This window comes from Triticum dicoccoides, chromosome 4B (genome assembly GCF_002162155.2).
Source record: "Triticum dicoccoides isolate Atlit2015 ecotype Zavitan chromosome 4B, WEW_v2.0, whole genome shotgun sequence".
Taxonomy (NCBI): Eukaryota; Viridiplantae; Streptophyta; class Magnoliopsida; order Poales; family Poaceae; genus Triticum; species Triticum dicoccoides.
The window spans coordinates 42,419,687-42,426,684 of record NC_041387.1 but is presented as its reverse complement, the minus strand read 5'-3'; positions in this window follow the sequence as shown (position 1 = coordinate 42,426,684).

The following is a 6,998-nucleotide window of genomic DNA, read 5'->3' as shown; positions in this document are numbered from 1 at the left end:
TCTGGTATATGTCCGAACTTGCCCGGAACCCTTCGAAGTCCAAACATAGTCATCCAATATATCAATCTTTATGTCTCGACCATTTCGAGACTCCTCGCCATGTCCATGATCATATCCAGGACTCCGAACTACCTTCGGTACATCAAAACACATAAACTCATAATACCGATCGTCACCGAATGTTAAGCATGCGGACCCTAAGGGTTCGAGAACTATGTGGACATGACCGAGACACGTTTCCGGTCAATAACCAACAACGGAACCTGGATGCTCATATTGGCTCCTACATATTCTATGAAGATCTTTGTCGGTCAAACCGCATAACAACATATGTTGTTCCCTTTGTTATTGGTATGTTAATTGCCCGAGATTCGATAGTTGGTATCTCAATACCTAGTTCAATCTTGTTACCAGCAAGTCTCTTTACTCGTTCCGTAATGCATCATCCTGCAACTAACTCATTAGTCACATTGCTTGCAAGGCTTATAGTGATGTGCATTACCGAGAGGGCCCAGAGATACCTCTCCGACAATCGGAGTGACAAATCCTATTCTTGATCTATGCCAACTCAACAAACACCATCGGAGACACCTGTAGAGCACCTTTATAATCACCCAGTTACGTTGTGATGTTTGGTAGCACACAAAGTGTTCCTCTGGTATTCAGGAGTTGCATAATCTCATAGTTTGAGGAACTTGTATAAGTCATGAAGAAAGCAGTAGCAATGAAACTAACACGATCATAATGCTAAGCTAACGGATGGGTCATGTCCATCACATCATTCTCCTAATGATGTGATCTCGTTCATCAAATGACAAGACATGTCTATGGTTAGGAAACATAACCATCTTTGATTAACGAGCTAGTCAAGTAGAGGCATACTAGGGACTATAGGTTTTGTCTATGTATTCACACATGTACTAAGTTTCCAGTTAATACAATTCTAGCATGAATAATAAACATTTATCATGATATAAGGAAATAAATAATAACTTTATTATTGCCTCTAGGGCATATTTCCTTTAGTCTCCCACTTACACTAGATTCAATAATCTAGTTCACATCGCTATGTGATTTAACACCAATAGTTCACATCTTCATGTGACCAACACCCAAAGGGTTTTCTAGATTCTATAATCTAGTTCACATCGCTATGTGATTAACACCCAAAGAGTACTAAGGCGTGATCATGTTTTGCTTATGGGAGAAGTTTAGTCAACGGGTCTGTCACTTTCAGAGCCATATGTATTTTGTAAATATTCTATTTCTACAATGCTCTGCATAGAGCTACTCTAGCTAGTTGCTCCTACTTTCAATATGTATCCAGATTGAGACTTAGAGTCATCTGGATTGGTGTAAAAGCTTGCATCGACGTAACTTTTTACGACGAACTCTTTATCACCCCCATCACCAAGAAACATTTCCTTAGTCCTACACTAAGGATTATTTTGACCGCTGTCCATTGATCTACTCCTAGATCACTATTATACCCGCTTGCGAAAACCATGGCAAGGTACACAATAGGTGTAGTACACAACATAGCATACTTTATAGAACCTATGACTGAGCATAGGGAATGACTTTCATTCTCTTTCTATCTTCTGCTGTGGTCGGGCTTTGAGTCATACTGAACTTTACACCTTGTAATACAAGCAAGAACTCCTTCTTTGACTGATCTATTTTGAACTCTTTCAAAATCTTGTCAATGTATGTACTCATTGAAAAATCTTATTAGGCGTCTTGATCTATCTCTATAGATCTTGATGCCCAATATGTAGCAGCTTCACCGAGGTCTTTCATTGAATTTTTTTTATTAAAGTATCCTTTTATGCTATCCAGAAATTCTACATCATTTCCAATCAACAATATGTCATCCACATATAATATTAGAAACGATACAAAGCTCCCACTCACTTTCTTGTAAATACATGCTTCTACAAAAGTCTGTATAAAACCATATGCTTTGATCACACTATCAAAACGTTTATTCCAACTCCGAGATGCTTGCACCAGTCCATAGATGGATCGCTGGAGCTTGCACACTTTGTTAGCATCTTTTGGATCGATAAAACCTTCAGGTTGCATCATATATAACTCTTCTTCCAGAAATCCATTCAGGAATGTAGTCTTTACATCCATTTGCCAAATTTCATAATCATAAAATGCAGCAATTGCGAACATGATTCGGACGGACTTAAGCATCGCTATGTGTGAGAAAGTCTCATCGTAGTCAACTCCTTAAACTTGTCGAAAACCTTTCGCAACAAGTCAAGCTTTGTAGACAGTAATATTACCGTCAGCGTCAGTCTTCTTCTTGAAGATCCATTTATTCTCGATGGCTTGCCGATCATCGGGAAAGTCAACTAAAGTCCATACTTTGTTCTCATACATGGATCCTATCTCAGATTTCATGGCCTCAAGCCGTTTCGCGGAATCTGGGCTCATCATTGCTTCCTCATAGTTCGTAGGTTTGTCATGGTCAAGTAACATGACCTCCAGAATAGGATTACTGTACCACTCTGGTGCGGATCTTACTCTGGTTGACCTACGAAGTTCGGTACTAACTTGATCTGAAGTATCATGATCATCATCATTGGCTTCCTCACTAATTGGTGTAGGAGTCACAGAAACAGATTTTTGTGATGAACTAATTTTCAATAAGGGAGCAGGTACAATTACCTCATCAAGTTCTACTTTCCTCCCACTCACTTCTTTCGAGAGAAACTCCTTCTCTAGAAAGGATCCATTCTTAGCAACAAATGTTTTTCCTTCGGGTCTGTGATAGAAGGTGTACCCAACAGTTTCCTTTGGGTATCTTATGAAGACACATGTCTCCGGTTTAGGTTCGAGCTTATCAGGTTGAAGCTTTTTCACATAAGCATCACAGCCCAAACTTTAAGAAACGACAACTTTGGTTTCTTTCCAAACCACAGTTCATAAGGCGTCGTCTCAACGGATTTAGATGGTGCCCTATTTAACGTGAATGCAACCGTCTCTAAAGCATAACCCCAAAACGATAGCGGTAAATCAGTAAGAGACATCATAGATCACACCATATCTAATAAAGTGCGGTTACGATGTTCGGGCACACCATTACGCTGTGGTGATCCGGGTGGCGTGAGTTGCGAAACTATTCCGCATTGTTTCAAATGAAGACCAAACTCGTAACTCAAATATTCTCCTCCATGATCAAATCGTAGAAACTTTATTTGATGATTTTCTACTTCACTCTGAAATTCTTTGAACTTTTCAAATGTTTCAGACTTATGTTTCATTAAGTAGATATACCCATATCTGCTTACATCATCTGTGAAGGTGAGAAAATAACGATACTCGCCGCGAGCCTCAATATTCATCAGACCACATACATCAGTATGTATGATTTCCAACAAATTTATTGCTCGCTCCATTGTTCCGGAGAACGGAGTTTTAGTCATCTTGCCAATGAGGCATGGTTTGCAAGTACCAAGTGATTCATAATCAAGTGATTCCAAAAGTCCATCTTTATGGAGTTTCTTCATGCACTTTACATCGATATGACCCAAACAACAGTGCCACAAATATGTTGCACTATCATTATCAACCGTGCATCTTTTGGCATCAATATTATGAATATGTGTATCACTATGATCAAGATTCAATAAACCATCAACATTGGTTGTATGACCATAGAAGATTTTATTCATGTAAATAGAATAACAATTTATTCTCTGTCTTAGATGAATAAACGTATCGCAATAAACATGATCTAATCATATTTATGCTTAACGCAAACACCAAATAACATTTATTTAGGTTCAACACTAATCTTGAAAGTATAGGGAATGTGCGATGATGATCATATCAATCTTGGAATCACTTCCAACACACATCGTCACTTCACTCTCAACTAGTCTCTGTTTATTCTGTAACTCCTATTTCAAGTTACTAATCTTAGCAACCGAACAAGTATCAAATACTCAGGGGCTACTATAAACACTAGTAAGGTACACATCAATAACCTGTATATCAAATATACCCTTGTTCACTTTGCCATCCTTCTTATCCACCAAATATTCAGGGCATTTCCGCTTCCAGTGATCATTTCCTTTGCATTAGAATCACTCAGTTTCAGGCTTTGGTCCAGCTTTGGGTTTCTTCACAGGAGTGTGACAACTTGCTTGCCATTCTATTTGAAGTTCCCTTTCTTTTCCTTTGCCCTTTTTCTTGAAACTAGTGGTCTTATCAATCATCAACACATGATGTTCTTTCTTGATTTCTACCTTCGTCGATTTCAGCATCACAAAGAGCTCGGGAATCGTTTTCGTCATCCCTTGCATACTATAGTTCATCACGAAGTTCCAGTAACTTGGTGATGGTGACTAGAGAACTCTATCAATCACTATCTTATCTGGAAGATTAACTCCCACTTGATTCAAGCGATTGTAGTACTCAGACAATCTAAGCACTTGCTCACTAGTTGAGCAATTCTCCTCCATCTTTTAGGCGAAGTATTTGTCAGAGGTTTCATACCTCTTGACACAGGCATGAGTCTGAAATACCAATTTCAGCTCTTGGAACATCTCATAAGCTCTGTGATGTTTATCTAGGAACATATTGAGCTAGCCAAACGTTCATAACGTCTGCATCTCCTCCTGCAATAGGTCTGTCACCTAGCGGTGCATCAAGGACATAATTCTTCTGTGTAGCAATGAGGATAAACCTCAGATCACGGACCAAGTCCGCATCATTGCTACTATCATCTTTCAACTTAGTTTTCTCTAGGAACATATAAAAACATAGGGAAGCTATAACGTGAGCTATTGATTTATAACATAATTTGCAAAATACTATCAGGACTAAGTTCATGATAAATTAAAGTTCAATTTAATCATAGTATTACTTAAGAACTCCCACTTAGATAGACATCCCTCTAGTCATCTAAATGATCACGTAATCCAAATCAACTAAACCATGTCCGATCATCACGTGAGATGGAGTAGTTTTCAATGGTGGACATCACTATGTTGATCATATCTACTATATGGTTCATGCTCGACCTTTCGGTCTCAGTGTTCCGAGGCCATATCTGCATATGCTAGGCTCGTCAAGTTTAACCCGAGTATTCTACATGTGCAAAACTGGCTTGCACCCATTGTATGTGAACATAGAGCCTATCACACTTGATCATCACGTGGTGTCTCAGCACGAAGAACTGTAGCAACGGTGCATATTCAGGGAGAACACTTATACCTTGAAATTTAGTGAGAGATCATCTTATAATGCTATTGTTGATCTAAGAAAAATAAGATGCATAAAAGATAAACATCACATGCAATCAATATAAGTGATATGATATGGCCATCATCATCTTGTGCCTTTGATCTCCATCTCCAAAGCACCATCATGATTACCATCATCACCGGCGCGACACCTTGATCTCCATCGTAGCATCGTTGTCGTCTCGCCAACTATTGCTTCTACGACTATCGCTACCGCTTAGTGATAAAGTAAAACAATTACATGGCGATTGCATTTCATATAATAAAGCGACAACCATATGGCTCCTGCCAGTTGCCAATAACTTTGTTACAAAACATGATCATCTCATACAATAAAATTTAGCATCATGTCTTGACCATATCACATCATAACATGCCCCGCAAAAACAAGTTAGACGTACTCTACTTTGTTGTTGCAAGTTTTACGTGGCTGCTACGGGTTGAGCAAGAACCATTCTTACCTATGCATCAAAACCACAAACATATTTTGTCAAGTTAGTGATGTTTTAACCTTCAACAAGGACCAGGCGTAGCCACACTCAATTCAACTAAAGTTGAAGAAACTAACACCCGCCAGCCACCTATGTGCAAAGCACGTCGGTAGAACCAGTCTCGCTTAAGCGTACGCGTAATGCCAGTCCGGGCCGCTTCATCCAACAATACCGCCAAATAAAAGTATGACATGCTGGTAAGCAGTATGACTTGTATCGCCCACAACTCACTTGTGTTCTACTCGTGCGTATAACATCTACGCATAAACCTGGCTTGGATGCCACTGATTGGGAACGTAGAATTTCAAAAAAAAATCCTACGCACACGCAAGATCATGGTGATGCATAGCAATGAGAGGGGAGAGTGTCGTCCACGTACCCCCGTAGACCATAAGCAGAAGCGTTATGACAACATGGTTGATGTAGTCGTACGTCTTCACGATCGACCGATCCAAGTACCGAACGTATGGCACCTCCGCGATCTGCACACATTCAGCTCGATGACGTCATCCAGTAGAGCTTCGAGGGAGAGTTCCATCAGCACCACAGCGTGATGACGGTGTTGATGAAGCTACCGACGCAGGACTTTGCCTAAGCACCGCTACGATATGACCGAGGTGGATTATGGTGGAGGGGGGCACCGCACACGGCTAAAGATCAATGATCAAATTGTGTGTCTTGGGTGCCCCCTTGCCCCCGTATATAAAGGAGCTAGGGGAGAGGCGGCCGGCCAAGGAGGAGGGCACGCCAAGGGGGGAGTCCTACTCCCACCGGGAGTAGAACTCCTCCTTTCCTAGTAGGAGTAGAAGAAGGGGGAAGAAGGAGAGAGGGGGAAAGGAAAGGGAGGGCGTCGCACCCCCTCCTTGTCCAATTCGGACTAGAGGGCAAGGGGGCGCGCGGCCCTGCCTTGGCCGCCCCTCCTCTTCTCCACTAAGGCCCAACAGGCCCATTACACTCCCCGGGGGATTCCGGTAACCCCCCAGTACTCCGGTATATGTCCGAACTTGCCCGGAACCCTTCCAAAGTCCAAACATAGTCATCAATAATATCGATCTTTATGTCTCAACCATTTCGAGACTCCTCGTGATGTCCATGATCATATCCGGGACTCCAAACTACCTTCGGTACATCAAAACACATAAACTCATAATACAGATCGTCACCGAATGTTAAGTGTGCAGACCCTACGGGTTCGAGAACTATGTAGACATGACCGAGTCACGTTTCCGGTCAATAACCAACAACA